General features: G+C 40.4%; 1 protein-coding gene across 2 annotated transcripts in view; it reads right to left on the bottom strand.

Annotated features, from left to right (window-relative positions):
- LOC310704781 (uncharacterized protein) overlaps positions 1 to 17,348 on the bottom strand; it is a 240,754-nt gene that overhangs the window by 5,767 nt on the left and 217,639 nt on the right. The window lies entirely within an intron of this gene.

Here is a 17,348-nt window from a genome sequence, read left to right on the forward strand (position 1 = left end):
ACTGGCCACAATGGCTATGCTCTGCCTTTATGGTAGAAGAAGTATGCTTCTGAATGCCAGTTGCTGGAATTCATGCCCACATCTTGCTTGAGGGTGAGAATAGGACGCTGGACCAGATGGCTCACTGGCCTGATCCAGCAGGCTCTTCTTAATAGCTAAAGGACTGAAGAGAAGAAGAGTTCAGGAGCATTTCCTCCCTTCACTCAAATAATTTCTTTAATAAAGAAAAATTCAAATGCAAAGATATAGCACAGCCATAGTAAAAGTACAAGAAACAAACAAAGCAAAATGAAGGATTTATAAACAACTTACTGTGAAAGAAGAGGGATCAACATTGTTAAAGCAATTCTCAAGTTTGGTTGTTGTATAGAAAATGCAATTTTTGTTTTGTTCTAACTCTGAATAGATTCATGATTTTTTAAGGTCTTTACACAGAATGTCAGGATGTAATGAGACTGTTATAATAAATTATAATAGAGGTATTAGTCTGGAAGTAATATGGATTTTAAAATGCTTGGATTGCTCAAAGCTGTCACCGGTAATTCAGTATTTTGTTAGTTGCCAGCTAGAAGGAACTTGAGAATCTCTTGCATGGCATTGTTTGTGAAATAGCACCATTTTCTTACATTTTCTTTTAGTGTGATATGAAAGCACATCACACCTATTATTAAAACGGATAAATGAAAAGGTATATTTCCTTCTTTAACTATGGATTACAAATGAGGGCTTAGAAGATTCATGGAGCAGAATGGACAATGGTGTTCTAAGTTATTTTCTATAGCTCTGTGTAACTTCCCCACTCTCAGTGCTTTTACTCATTGACTGCAGATACCTTAAATATATTTCCATGTGCATTATGGCTTGGATCTGGCCACATTAGTTTTTTTTAATAGAACTTTGGATCCAAACTATATAGGAAATAATATTCTTTGATTATTTTTATCTGAGCACTTTTACAGGTGGCAGCAAACACACCTGTAATAAAACTGGTTGTTATTTTAAAATAAATCTCTTACCTATACCTCATTCTAGCTGGAAAGGGTATAGGCATTGTATTCAGCCTAGTGGAGAGCCAGGACTCACCAACATATAGCCACCCTGAGCCCGGGTTCGGCTGGGGAGGGCGGGATATAAATAAAATTTATTATTGTTAAATAAATAAATTTATTATAGCACCCTTGGCCAGGCTGCTCACTCCTTTTATGGTACCCACCCACTTGTGCCTGGGTACAATGCAGACTTTGTCTTCTTGCTTACAGGCCAAGTAGGATTTTTTTTGTTTTGCCACGTGAACTGACTGGCTGATATTCTGATATTTGTGGAGTTGCTGTTTCTGTTGGCTATTCTGCATTACAAGCCAGGCAGGTGGTAGGGTATATTCCATATACAGTGGGTTATGTTAGTCAACTTTTGAAGAAAAGTTCAGGAAAAAAGATATACAAGCAGGGTCAGGAAAACACTGAGGCACATTGGGGAGGTGGGATTCTTGACATTTGCAACTCAAGGCTGCAAGACCCAGGATAAGGCCCCTATTTATGTCCAACGTATGTCAGAGGTTTAGGAGCAGGGCGGGAGTAAATCAGCAAGGCTTTACTTAATATCTGACCAGCACCTTAACACCCAGCTAAGTGGAGGGATTAAGGAGTCACACTACCCCCAGGTCAGGCTTGGCCTAATTTTGAAGGAGCATTTGTGTTGCACTGTAGCACCCTGCTTGTGGTTAACGCTTAGCTGGAATGAAATATTCAACGCAGCAATAGAGAAATTAAAATAATTATTTATTTGTCAGACAAATAAATGAGAGGCACAGTGGTATATGGTTACCAAGCTCTGGCCTGGCCTCCTGCCATTATGGCCAGCCCTTATATTCCCTTAATCCAGCCCCCTTTGCTCCTCCTGTGGCTGCCTCTGTCCAATCAGCCTGGTTGGATTTCCTATTGGCTGATTGCTAGAACCAATCACAAAAAGATACACCCATATTCTCCTGTCCTTATATGGAACACAAAGAGCTATATATTGTTACATCTATAAATGACAAATAAGTAGTAATATATCTTACATGTGTCTCAACAAGGAATCTTAATTACCAGCTCACCTCTTGCCCTCCTTGCCCTATTGCCTTCTAAAACAAATGGTTAATCTTAAATTTTTATCTTAAACATATGTCAAGGATCTTGAGTTTCACATCAACATTGAAAGATCTCCTTCATTTGAAGGTTTCCAAACAAATGTCTGACAGCCATATATCAGGACCGCTTGGATGGCGTCTTCCTGTCTGGCAAGAGGGCTGGGCTGGTGGCTGACTTAATTCCAGGATAAATACTCTTACAACTATATGAAATCTAGCATTTCTTAAATCCTTTGCATAATTACATTTAAGCCAATATATTTAATACACAACACAAGTAGCCTCTTAAAAGGAATAAGGTCTTTGTAAAGAAGGAACTCAGTTTAAAACAGTTTCAGAAGAAACCTCTTTAGTTTACATCCCCCCCTTCAGCCAGCTGCTTTCCCCTTAGCTCTTCCCAACATTTATTGCCCTTAAACTCTCTCAGTTTAAGAAAGAAACAGCTTTAAAAAGACTTCCCAAAAATGCTTTAAAAAGACTTCCCAAAAATGCTTTCTCCATTTGGCCTTTAACCTTGGAAAGAAGATATGGCTCATTTTACTGGGAGGCACATTGGCATTATTTTACTATTTACTCATTCCTAATTATATTTATCTCTGCCTTTGTTATCTTCTGTAACATGTAGGGTCAGTGTCCTTACTCAGTCTGTAATTTCAGCTTTTACGACTTTGAGAATTGTTTTCTGCTATCAATCAAAAAGGGGCCCCTTGTCTTGGAGGAAAACACTGTCGGTGTTTTCTTAAGCAGCTGGTCTGCCTGGCATGAAACTTTTGAAAATTAAGCTCTCTCTTTAATATACAAGTCCTGATCAAACATTAATAAAATGCAGGCTTATGCCTGATGCCTCATTCCCCCCTTTCAAGCTCAAGGACCTTCGTCCCAAGTGTCCTTGATAGCTTGACCTTCATCATATTCCTGAGGTAAAGCTCTGTATAGGGCCATGATATGAGGTAGAGTTTCATTTGAAACCATCTTGCTAATTGTACTTCTAAAACATGAAATGATACATGGCATCATACATAAAACCATTACCACTACTGTCAAGAAAAACAAGCAAGACAATAGTATCCCTTTGAGTCCTGTGACATTAGGTAACCAATTGGTGAGCCATCCCATATCCCATCCTTCCCATGTTTGTACTGGGACATGTGCTATATTCTCCATCTTTGTGGCCAACACACGGATTGCCTCACCATTATCTGAAATGTTAAAGCAACAGGCATTCCCTGTCAAGTTCAAGACTCCACATAGGCCTCCCTGCTTGGCAAGTACATAATCCATTCCCATTTTCAGCTGCAAAATGGCGGCTCTACTTTCATCCAACTGTTGTGCAATAAGTCTCAAACTCTGGGCCGTTGCATTGGTTACAAGCTCCACTACTGCTTGCAATCGAATTATTCTGTTTAGATTATAGATAGGATCCCGTGCCCCTTGTATGAGCTCACCAGGATTCCAGGAGGCAGGATCATAATAGGCTATAATGCGCTCTGGTGGCCAATCATCAGTACCGCTCCAACTTTGGGTACTTCCTCCTGCTATATGAGAAATATCAGCGTTTCTTCGTGTACGCTTGGCCAAATTAGTGGGCATAATCCACATTGGTGGTAATACCCATCCCAGGAAACAAGTCCCACTCCATTTGGAGGGGAGTTTCTTGTATGCCCATTCTCCACATATCCACCACAACCATCGGGTCTGAGGTTTTTGGTACGTGGAGTACAGAAGGCGAAATAGCAAAAGCGGTAGAGAGTTCACAGTGCAGTATGTTAGATTGCCTTTTTCTGTCACAGTTATGTTCCATACCACTTTCCATGCATGAATAAAAGGAGGTGCACAGGGCAAGGCATTCCGAGTTCGATAGGTAGTATCGTGTGCCCAGGTATTCTTAATATTATCCCAAGTATAGTGACAATGAGAAGAGCCTATCATGGTAGAATCAGCTGCATCTGATGATTTATGTACACAGAATTCCCCTTGTACAGGTATAACTCATAATGGTTTAGTTGAGTTCCATCCGGGGAAATTCTGTACTTCTGTTTGGTGTGGTATTTCGCTTACCATACCAATGGCATCTAATGGTATCGGTAATAAGGGCATACCTCCCTCTGAATCATCTGGCCCAAGAGAGCAAACAAGGCAATTGGTCCTATTTGCAACATTGGCTACCATTTCAGCTAAACCTACCCACATATTGTGGTCATGGCGGAATCCATATTTAGTCAATTTGGCCAGATTCAAGGACCCTTCCCCTTCCCAAGGGATCAGGATTAATAATAAAATCATGTTGATGTCTAGCATATGCATTCCTTCCACAAAAGATTACCTTATTGTGATAGCAAATAAATATTAGTCCCAATATAATTCCCCCAGTGACAGGAATGGGGAACCACCAAGACCAAAACATATATCCCGAGGATCCCCAATGAGTAATATCTCTGATAATTGTTCCACAAGGGGGGGGCATTCAATTAATTGTATAAGAGAATCTTTCCTTTCACAATCGCTGGTTCAGATGCTCCTCAAGCTTCAGGCGTGCGCAGGTCAGCCAGCTTCCAGGTTGTGGCTGCAGCAGGCTGGTCGTCTAATGTTGCCCGTGACCTAGCCCGTTCCCGGTAGGGCTAGATACAGGGGTTTTTGGAGAGAGTCAGTTTAAGAGGATTAGAGGGGTCACCTTTGCACGTCCAACTGCCTTCGGACTTCTTCAAACGGGAGTGATGAATCCAGGGGGTCACCTCAGCTACCTTCACCGCTGTTGGAGTAGAGAGCAAGACGGTGTAAGGTCCACGCCACTTAGGTGCAAGTGGATCACGTTTCCACTCTTTCACCCATACGCTATCGCCAGCCTGGAACTGATGAATCGGCTCGGCAATGCTGCACGGCGTGCGCTCGAGGGCCCACCTGTTAAGAGAAACAAAAACACGGGAGAGAGATTGCACTTGTCCCTGTGTCACATGGTCTCCTATTTGTTTAAGATCAGCTGGAATATCCTGAACAAAGGAGGGCGGTCTCCCATACAGGAGCTCAAAAGGTGACAACTTAAGTCTTTTTGTGGGTGCACACCGAACACGAAACAGTGTTATGGGTAACACATCACTGCTGTGGCTAGCATCACCATCTTTTCCTTCTGCCACTTCTTCTTCTCTTGTTTCTCAGCCTCATCCCTATTCCGATAAACTCGGCGTGCAATGGCCATAATTTGGCTCATCAGCATCCCTTCCCATCCTTCTGATTTCTGAATTTTCTTACGAATGTCAGAAGCGCACTGGGCCACAAATGTAGCAGTAATCATTCTGCTGTTTTCAGGGGCTTCAGGGTCAAAAGGAGTCCATATACGATAGGCTTCTTGCAGCCTCTCTAAAAAGTCTCCTGGACTCTCATTTGGTTTCTGTTCTACTTCTGAGACTTTAGACATATTAGTGGGCTTCTGGCATGCCCTGCGGATACCTTGCACAAGCGTCTGGCGATAGGTGGTAAGTCTGGCCAGGTGAATTACATTGTTTGGATCCCAATTAGGATCTTCCAAGGGAAAGTTGTCTTGGAGATGACGGTCAATATTATAAATATTTCCCACTCTGGCCTGCTCACGCAAATATATCTGTGCCTTTTCAATTATGTCTCTCCTTTCCTCAGTAGTGAACAGAGTATTCAGGAGCTGGCGGCAATCTGTCCAAGTAGGACTATGAGTATTTATTATTGAAGTCACCAAGTCCATCATAGCCTGAGGTTTTTCTGCAAAAGATGGGGTGTGTGTTTTCCAATTCATCAGATCCGTAGTTGTGAATGGAATGTACTGGAGGGTCGAAGTTCGAGGTGGCCGTGGTCCGAGTTGCCCGTTAACCAGCACAGGCTCCTCAAGTGCATCAAATACTCTTCTGAGAGGGGCTACTACGTGATCTTTCTCTTCGCTTTGCTCTAGGGGCCTCAAATCATAGGGGATGGTATTTGTCCCAAGGCGTTCTTTTAGCAGCTTTATACGCCTGGCTGTATTGCTTGCTGACCGATTAAGGTCTCCCTGTAACTTCTGTAATAATTCTCTAGGACTTGGATGTACAGGAGTTTGGGGTAGGCAATCAGTTGTTCCACTAAAAGAGACTGTAGATGGAGTTCTACTGGGACTCACAGATGGAATAACCGCTTCTGCTTGGGCTTTATTATAGGACTCCAATGCCTCCTGAAGATATTTTTCATAATCTATCAAGGAATCAAGTTCTGTGACTCCAGCCCCATTATTCATTCCACTTTCTTGCCTTGGGGTTACAACTGGTGGAGTGTTTGGATTAGGCTCCCTTCGATGTGGAGCATAGGGTGGAGGTGGAAGCAGCTCTTCCTCTGGTCCCTCAAAAATGGGTTTGAGTTTATTTGGCAAGATTCCTTTCCTAGCTTCGGCTTTTACAGCCAATAATTTGCATCGTTGGACTTTGCATTCCCTTATCCATGGAGGATTTTTATTTAATGTGCTCAGCCAGGAATCTATATATGAAAATTGTTCTGGGCACCCTCCAGTTTCTTTGGCGATGTTAGACCAAAGTTTGCTTACTAAATTTATATCAAAGGTTCCCTGAGATGGCCATTCAGTATTTTGTTTTGGCCATTCTAGTTCACATAACGTTCTCAGGCGCTCTGGCGTCATTTTGACTCCATACGCCCCTGAGAAGGCTTTCTTAAAATTATTTAACATACATTCAAGAGGTGTATTTTCCCCTTTTGAACTCCCAACTCCCATTGTATGGCCCTGTGAAGTATCCACTCAGTCACTCACACACACGCTTCGTGGATTTCCTTGCCTGGTGAAGTCGCCTTACCAGGAACCGAAGTACTGCCCACTCCACACTCAGGTCAGCTACAGATTGCTCTGTACTTTCTCACACATACAATGCGCTAGATACTTCACCACACACTACCTCCCATTCTTCCCTTTTCCCCCACCAGATCACCATCTGATGTATCCAACCACCTAGCGTACTCAGTTCCCACTTACTGAGACGCAGAAGTTTGATCAAGACTTCTCTTCCTCCCAATTAATTGGAGGGCCAAAAATCCCTTTGTGCACTTACCCTTGGTTGGTTCCGTTTCCCCCCGGTCCGTCGCCGCCAGTGAGCAGGGTATCAGACAGACGAGACTGCTGCGTTCCCCTGGAAAAATTTTTTCCCAGTGCGCGCTGGGTAGGCAATCAGTTGTCTTCTCTCTTGTACCCCGCCCAGTGAGGCGAAGGGGCTGCGTTCCAGCAGACCACTTATCCGAGTCACAGGGGCACCATAAAATGTAGCACCCTGCTTGTGGTTAACGCTTAGCTGGAATGAAATATTCAACGCAGCAATAGAGAAATTAAAATAATTATTTATTTGTCAGACAAATAAATGAGAGGCACAGTGGTATATGGTTACCAAGCTCTGGCCTGGCCTCCTGCCATTATGGCCAGCCCTTATATTCCCTTAATCCAGCCCCTTTGCTCCTCCTGTGGCTGCCTCTGTCCAATCAGCCTGGTTGGATTTCCTATTGGCTGATTGCTAGAACCAATCACAAAAAGATACACCCATATTCTCCTGTCCTTATATGGAACACAAAGAGCTATATATTGTTACATCTATAAATGACAAATAAGTAGTAATATATCTTACATGTGTCTCAACAAGGAATCTTAATTACCAGCTCACCTCTTGCCCTCCTTGCCCTATTGCCTTCTAAAACAAATGGTTAATCTTAAATTTTTATCTTAAACATATGTCAAGGATCTTGAGTTTCACATCAACATTGAAAGATCTCCTTCATTTGAAGGTTTCCAAACAAATGTCTGACAGCCATATATCAGGACCGCTTGGATGGCGTCTTCCTGTCTGGCAAGAGGGCTGGGCTGGTGGCTGACTTAATTCCAGGATAAATACTCTTACAACTATATGAAATCTAGCATTTCTTAAATCCTTTGCATAATTACATTTAAGCCAATATATTTAATACACAACACAAGTAGCCTCTTAAAAGGAATAAGGTCTTTGTAAAGAAGGAACTCAGTTTAAAACAGTTTCAGAAGAAACCTCTTTAGTTTACATCCCCCCCTTCAGCCAGCTGCTTTCCCCTTAGCTCTTCCCAACATTTATTGCCCTTAAACTCTCTCAGTTTAAGAAAGAAACAGCTTTAAAAAGACTTCCCAAAAATGCTTTAAAAAGACTTCCCAAAAATGCTTTCTCCATTTGGCCTTTAACCTTGGAAAGAAGATATGGCTCATTTTACTGGGAGGCACATTGGCATTATTTTACTATTTACTCATTCCTAATTATATTTATCTCTGCCTTTGTTATCTTCTGTAACATGTAGGGTCAGTGTCCTTACTCAGTCTGTAATTTCAGCTTTTACGACTTTGAGAATTGTTTTCTGCTATCAATCAAAAAGGGGCCCCTTGTCTAGGAGGAAAACACTGTCAGTGTTTTCTTAAGCAGCTGGTCTGCCTGGCATGAAACTTTTGAAAATTAAGCTCTCTCTTTAATATACAAGTCCTGATCAAACATTAATAAAATGCAGGCTTATGCCTGATGCCTCAGCACCTCTCGTTTGTTGAAATGTTGAACAAAAGGCGAATGAATTGTGGCCATTCAGCCAATCTGCACGTCTCATATCTATTTTAGTTGTTACAGGAAACTGCAAACAAATCATACAGGAAGGTTCAGAAATAGGTGTGGTGTATGTTTAAAATCAGAATCAATTGTTAATTTCATATATGGCTCTGTTGAAGTTAAATAAATTGGAAAAGAATGTCACACACTCTTTTGAATTCCACTTAAAATGCAAGTTGGTCTAGAGTTCAGTTCAGATAATCATCTGCAGTTTGTGGTCTAGAAGGCATGAAGTGTCTAATGTGTTATAACGCTAATGATTAATGAGGCTGGCCATGATTCCAGATTCTTCCAGTGGGTCTGTACAGTGCATAGACTCTTTTATTGTCATTTGGAATTCTGCTACTGAAAACGATGATGATACATTGACATTTATTTTAAGGAAAAGCCAACCGGCCTTCTGAAACAAATTACCGCAGAACATTTGGAACACTACCACTTATGCTTCTAAATGACACAAAGCTTTGCCAATACCATTTAAAATGCAGGGACAATTACAATTCACTGTTATCAGCCACCTCAGTCTCTTCACGTTTTGCATTCACATTAGGGTGAACACCACACATCATCTCTTTATACTTCCAGCAGATACATGTAATGCTGGTTTAAAATATGGGTATTAAATGCACCCAACCCAAGATGATAATCACTTTTCACTGGGTTGGATCCCAGTGAAAGTGTCACTTGTGTGAATAGAAGGGCTACTCTGTTCATAGTAGCGACTGAAATCCAGTAGAAGGAGTGCAAAGGGGTGCAAAGGCAATTTTTGCATATCCCCCCCCCATCTCGTGCCCCCTCTTATGATGTTCTGGAAGGCCCTCAATCTTCCAAGGCAGATTGTGAGGAGGCACAAGTGACTGTAGGGAGAACAAAGAATTAGTAAATATCACCCCCCCCCCCACTTCCTTCAGCATCAGCAGAACTCTGGATCAAACCCATTACCTCTATTCCTGTAAATATGATACCTTTGAATAACTAATGTTCTTTTTTTAAAAAAAATATTTGTAATAATAATGTTCCAGATGCCTTCAAGTGAGTGAGTCCATTCATAACTGTCTCTTGAACTGCCTCACTGCTGAGAGCAACTGAAGCACCATCACAAAACTGAAAGGGTGAAAACAGATATTGCAGCAACCTGTGATTTTTACACAGGGGGAAAAAAACCCAATTGCATCTGTTCCCTATGGACAGCAGCAAGGAAAGGTGTTTTAGCACCAGCAAGCAGTAAACCAATAGCCTTTGTATGACTTGCTCCCTCTTTGCATGCTTGAAAATTCCACTTGAGGGCACATTCCAATGAAGGGTATATACTATATTAGTTTTCCTAATTATAATGCTAGTGCTTCTGTCCTGTTTTCTAAAGTTCCCTTCACACAGCAGAATATATTGTATTAGGGAGCTATGGCTTTTTCACCGATACACCAGCATGTCATACTAAATTTCATTCACACCAGTGAACATCCTTCGACAACGTTGCTACTCTCCCAGCCTTTCTGCACATACATGATTCCCCCATGAAAACACCTGGAAAGAACTATATTCTCCTATGCCACCTCAAATTTTGTCACTTTACTCCCACGATTTCCCAAGTGAATAGGACTAAAGATACCCCCCCCCCCCCGAATCAAATAACATGGAAATGAGTTCTAGATATTTGCTTCTTTCCATTAGTTTTCTGGAAGTGACTTTTACATAATGTGAAAGTTCAAATATAATGTGAAAATTAAGTTTGGGAAACATTGGGGGGGGGTGGAATAAAGGTCCATGTCAATGCTGCTGAACAATATCAATTTGGGCTATACTCAGAATTTGCATAGAGAGGCATCAAAATATAGTTTTTATATAGAGAGAAAGAGTGTGTGTTTTTGGTGCCATAGTTTTCTCTGGCTGCTTTTACTTAGATACATTTCTCTGCTCTATATTTTTTGTGAGTTCTTTATTATTTTTAAAAATTGCATCCTTCCTTTCCACCAAATGATGCTCCTTTCTTCTTTGGATTGATCACATACAGGCAATCTTCTGCAATGGTGCTTTATAGGGCATAATAGGGAGCTGCAGTTTGGTACGCCACCTTCCTCATGCAATCAGGTGCCCTTCCTCTCATAGACTTCCGATGCACGCTCTCCCTGCTTTCTCAGCTGAAGACACTGGATATTGTTATTGTGGCATGAACTTTCATGGAAAAGAAAAGTGTCAATAGTTTTAGGATTCATAGAGCAGTGATGGACCTCCGCGGATAGCACATGCTTTTAAAAAATTTATTTTATACTGAAGTACTCAGGAGAGAAATTCAAGGAGATGATTGGCTACTCTTGGGGATTCAGACTTCTAAAAGCACAGCGGGATAAAATGACAGTATCCCAGCATGTCTCTGATCAGTTTCAGCAGCATCTCAATAGATTCAAAGAGCATTCTTCTTTTGCCAGACCAATTGGCTTTTTGAAGTACTGATAGCAAGTTGGGAATTGCTGGAGTTGAAGGAGAAGGACATATTTAGAGCTTCAGGAAATGAAACAGTATTTTTTATGAGGAATAAATCATCATCGCCCAAAGTAGATGTTTCATTAGTTGTTAGCAAAGGTCAATAAGATAAAATAGCCTTGTAAATATGAACTGTTGAATGTAAAATCTGATCCTACTAGGAGCTTAATTTGGTAATGTGAAATGAATGGCTGCACCTATAGTCATTTATATGAGTGATTTATACATATAGAGTGAGATTTCAGTCTGCTGTTTTAATTAGTATCAGAAATATTTCACCACAGATTCTAAGATTCTATGAGTTGTAGAAATGTAAGAGAAAGGAAGGGTTGTGGAGAAAATTATTAGAATACTTAAAGTTGGTGTGGCAATGCTCTCTTGATGGTAAAAAATGCATGAAGTTCGTGTTAGATCAAACTTGCCACAGGGTTGCTTTGACTGCAACCCTCTAGTATTTTAAAGAGGTAGAAGATCGTAAAGTAATATTACTGAAAGGTTGTAATACTTCAGAAACAGCTCTGTGCTCATTTGCCCTGAATATGCAGAATATACTCCTCTACTGAAGAACATTACTAAATATGCCACATACCCTATGTCCATACATTTGAATGCAGTTTAAAATGATGAGCCTCCTTATTCTTGCCTATTGCTCATTCCAAAAACCTTTAAATTACTGCTGATGGTGTCATTCTTAACCTCATCAGTCTGCATTGTTCCTTAAGAGCATGTGATCGGTCCATTGACATATTTGTCTATATCCAAAACAAGGATGGCTTGGACTGGATAAGGAATTTTAATCTAGTGCAGATAACCATGCAAGTATATTTGCTAGATTTTTTTATTTTTTTATTTTTTGCATAGGATTTGTTTATTCAGTAGGAAAGAGAGAAGCCATATCAGACACCTACTATAAAGTCAGGGGGGGTATCTTTCTGCATTTCTGATTCAGAACCTCTTATTGACTTTTTGAAGGTTAGGGTTTGGAGGCAGGTGTCAGAAAGGTTTACCTGAGAGACTTCATTTCTCCAGATCATGGTTTTGTTTTTTGTTTTTTTCTCCTTGTGCTTTTTTCTATCATCTGTGTAGTGTGTGCATTTTAAATAACAAAAGAGGCATAGTTTAAATGATCCAGAATTGTAAAGGATGACCTCTTACCTACAATGTTGCAAATGGGGATTCCTTTCAGAGTGAAATAAGTTGTTCAAGCCAAAGAATGCCAAGGCATTCTGACCTGCAATACCTCTGCCATTCCAACACTACCTTCCTTTTAATTAAACTGCCACTCATTGCAAATTAGGTACTAAAGTCAGACTAACACAGTCTTTCACTTTTGATCTAATTAGGATTTGAATGTAGATGTCCACTGGTGAAGCACTAATGCATCAACCCATCAGGGGCCCTGTAACCAGTACTCCGATAAAAAGTCTTCATTTCTGCCAGGTTCCTATTGACCTATATAAAATTAGATCTGAGTTATGCATCCGATTCCTAACCTCTATTAACCCATCCTGGGGAAAAATAGACACCAATATGCAGAGAGATGGCTGACATTCATTGAGCCTGACAATGTGAAAAAAAAAAACAACCTATGTTACAGAGATGTTTTCTAAGGGCTTGAACACTTTTATTAGCAATATGCCACCCATCTGTTTCAATAAGGCATGGTGTTGGTGGCAACATACACACGTAGCAGATAAAGATAGTGATGCCATTAGAGAATCCATAAAATGCTGAAGTCATATGCCACTGAGAGTGCAATTTAATAGTTTTCAAGAAAAGTAATTACTTGCTGTAGAAGTGAAAATTAAGAGAAAGGGCATCTTGTAGAAGAATTAATATCTGTGTGTCATGGCTGATCGCTACATGGGATTTTGTTGCTACTGATACTACTTACCTATGGCAGTGTAAAATACCCTTCTAATCTTAAGGGTATTTCTGAAATTCATTAATGGACCAAATATTTGGTTCTTCTTTATCTAAAAATTCACAATAGAAATAAATTGTTGCAAATATGCTTATTCTCATTTCCCATTAGTGCCCAATAAATGGCTTATCATCATCATCATCATCACCACTACTGAGTACTATTTCTGTCTGATTTGAAGGATATTTAGAAAAGCCATCACAGTATTCAGTGTTCATAAAATTAAATGATCCACAATTGTACTTGTAAATGCTGACCTCTTTCCTATAAGGTAGGAAAGACTTAATACATGATAGGTAAAGGTAAAGGTACCCCTGCCCGTACGGGCCAGTCTTGACAGACTCTAGGGTTGTGCGCTCATCTCACTCTATAGGCTGGGAGCCAGCACTGTCCGCAGACACTTCCGGGTCACGTGGCCAGCGTGACAAGCTGCATCTGGCGAGCCAGCGCAGCACACGGAAGGCCGTTTACCTTCCCGCTGGTAAGCGGTCCCTATTTATCTTCTTGCACCCAGGGGGGGGGGTTTAAACTGCTAGGTTGGCAGGCGCTGGGACCGAATGACGGGAGCGCACCCCGCCGCGGGGATTCGAACCACCAACCATGCGATCGGCAAGTCCTAGGCGCTGAGGTTTTACCCACAGCGCCACCTGCGTCCCTTAATACATGATACCCATAGCTAAAAACAATATACAAAAAAATCAGTATGTTGTAAGGATTGATTACAATATGCATTATATAGAATTGAATTGTGGTTACATTATATAACTTGTGCTGTGTCCAAACTAAGAATATTGTGAAAAATATCTAGGGTCAACTACAAGTTTAACATGATTCAACAGCTAATGCTATTCTAGACTGCATCAACAAAAGTATAGAGTCCAGATCAAGTGAAGTGGAAACCAAACCTTATAAGGAATGGTTGATGGGGTTGGGTATGTTTAGCCTGGAAAAGAGGAGGCTGAGAGGAGATATGATAGCCATCTTGAAATATCTAAAGGGTTGTCCCATGGAAGATGAAGCAAGTTTGTTTTCTCCTGCTCCAGAGGCTAGCACCTGAACCAATGGTTTCAAGTTAAAAGAAAAGAGATTCTGACTAAACATTATTCATAACTTTTTGACAGCAAGAGCTGTTCAGCTCTCCTTCCTTGGAGGTTTTTAAGCAGAGGTTAGATAGTCATCTGTCATGGATGTTTTAGTTAAGATTCCTGCATTGCAGGAGATTGAACTAGATGACCCTTGGTATCCCTACCATTCTACTAGTCTATGACCTAATTCAAAAAATGGAATATAAACAGGTAAATCTGCACACTACAATCCACCTCTTTTAGGCAAGATACAATGCTGTTCCCCACACTTATTCTAGGATTTGGGGAAGGCAATGCATTAATACAATTAATGCCATCTCTGTTTTGTCCTTGATTTGAACAGTTTAAGATACAAAAGAAAAAAAAGGTGTTTGCAATGTTTGTATGCATGCTCAAAGAACTGACAATGTGGGACTGAAATGAAACAGACTCATAGATGCCCTTGTTGTTCTTATTTGGATAACATTTATGGACTGTTTTCAAAAGTTCTTTGAACAACATGTTTTCTGAAAAATTGTGTGATTTTTTATTTTTTTGCATTATGGCAGCAGGACTGTGGGTGGTGTAAAGATACCACAGTTTTCACTGGGTGCCCATATGTTTTTTTCATTCTTGCTAAGCCATATTTTGGCTTAGTGGTATGTGCAAACCAGGCCTTATTCATCAGATTACAGTTGCATTTAAAGAAGGTGACCTCAGTAAGTAACCAAGAATGACTGAGATATGCATTTTGTGAATTGACATCATTTTGATGCAACAGTTAAGCCAGAAAAAAAGAAATGTATACCCTTCCTTTACAGGAATATTCCAAACCCATTCTGCTTATGTAATAAGCATAACATACATATTTACTATTAAATAAAACAGGTCTGTTATCCATAAAATTACTTGAATTAGTTCAAAAATTATATTCTTAAACTAGTAAAAACAGCAGAGCATAATATACTGACATAGCAAATGCTTTAAAAAGGATAGACAGTTGCAAAGTGGCTGTCAACTTAATATTTCACTTGGAAGAATTAAATCCTTATGTGTGTGTATCTGCTGAAGGATTATGATTTATTCTCAATTTCAAGAGGGCATTAAGGTTACTCATGGTCTAGAATTGATGTCAGTGGTGATAATATCCAAAATTATATTCAAAGTGTTCTATCATTTCCTATCATAAGCCGATTGAAACTCATTAATGTTCTTCTTTCTCGCAAGACACAGCTGGGCAAGAGGGATGCCCAGAAGACTCTTAACAGCAGAAATATCTGCATCATTAACAGAGGTATGAGTCTTCATAGTTTCTTGGAACATTCTAACTGGAAAATGAGAAAAGGAAAATCACAATATGTTTTCTGTAACTCAGTTGGGATATATTTTGCGGAAAGTTTGGATATGTTCAGTAACATAAACAGAGTTGTAAAGAAATTGTGTTCATTTTAACAAGACAGTCGTATTTATGTGACTGTGTCCCCAGGTTTATCACTATCAAGATTTCATGCAGAGACTAAGGATAAGTTACTGAGTTATATGTAGTTCTCAAGGATATACTTCTCAGAGTGGTTTAACAGTCCATCCCTATTCCAATGGAATTCTGGGAACTGAAGGTCTGTGAGGGTAACAGGTAAAGATAAAGGGACCCCTGACCATTAGGTCCAGTCGTGACCGACTCTGGGGCTGCAGCGCTTATCTCACTTTATTGGCCGAGGGAGCCGGCGTACAGCTTCCGGGTCATGTGGCCAGCATGACTAAGCTGCTTCTGGCAAACCAGAGCAGCGCATGGAAACACCATTTACCTTCCCGCCAGAGCGGTACCTATTTATCTACTTGTACTTTGACATGCTTTCGAACTGCTAGGTTGGCAGGAGCAGGGACCGAGCAACGGGAGCTCACTCCGTCACGGGGATTCGAACCACCGACCTTCTGATCAGCAAGTCCTAGGCTCTGTGGTTTAACCCACAGCGCCACCCGCGTCCCATGAGGGTAACAGGGGTCTCCTAAAACTCTGCACATCTCAAGCCTCCATTGTGCCCACATTACACAGCCTGAATGCAGCCTTTCAAATCATCAATGAATAAAATGACTCAGCTGGTCTGCCTAATGGGTGGCTTGAATGCTGTCCTTGGAAAAAGCACACACCATGCAGCATGGACTTCTGACTTGTCACTTTATAATGCTTATAGCCTTTATCTTGATAAAATTTTATTCATTGCTGACTCCTTATCTCATGTTGCTGTTTGAAACAAGAGGAAGATGGCAGGTTTTCATGGTGTTTTCAGGGATTTGAAAGTTCCAGTGTGTCTCATAAAAATATCCTATACGTAGATGCATTCAAAGGTGCTTCTAACTTGTGACAAGAGATTGTGCCCATGGCATATGCACTAAAACAATTTCAAATATCGATATAATTCAATTTGGTGTTAAACAGGATTGAATTATTGATTAGTTTAGTATAGAATTTCTACAAAGAATGAGATTCCTTAGACAACTGTTATTAAAGCAACATCTATCTTTTCTTTCAATGAATATTTGTTCTGTAGGACTGCCACTGTCCCAGAGGGGGAAATTTTTATGTGCATGGTTCTCATTGATTTAAATATGTTCCATTACAACCTTAAATCAGTTCTGGTATAGAGTTTAAAATAAGTTGAAAAATTGAAATGTCTGGGAAGGTAGGAAATCAGCAAACAGAACTTGTATGGCCAAAAAGGAAAAGAAAAGAAAGTAAACAAAAAGGTTTAGTTAAAAGCAGCATTTTTTCTCTGTTGACAATGAACTGCTAACAGGTGTTACACTTTTTCCAGCTGCAATATACTTCTAAGTTCTAAGCAGTTTGCTATGATTTCTTCATTTTTCCACATGGATATTTACTTCAGAAATTCTAGCCAAAAGGAGTAAAGAGCTGAGTAAATAAGAGAACAGGCAACAATCCTATATGCTTACCTGGAATAGTTCAGTTAGTAGAGTACGAGACACTTAATCTCAGGGTGGTGGGTTTGAATGGCACATTGGGCAAAAAGATTCCTGCACTGCAGGGGGTTGGACTAGATGATTCTTGTGGTTCCTTCCAACTCTACAATTCTATGAATTAAGCCCCATAAAACTCAATAGAACTTACTTCTGAATAAACCTTA

The sequence above is a fragment of the Podarcis liolepis genome (genome assembly GCF_965112155.1).
Source record: "Podarcis liolepis genome assembly, chromosome: 4".
NCBI lineage: Eukaryota > Metazoa > Chordata > Lepidosauria > Squamata > Lacertidae > Podarcis > Podarcis liolepis.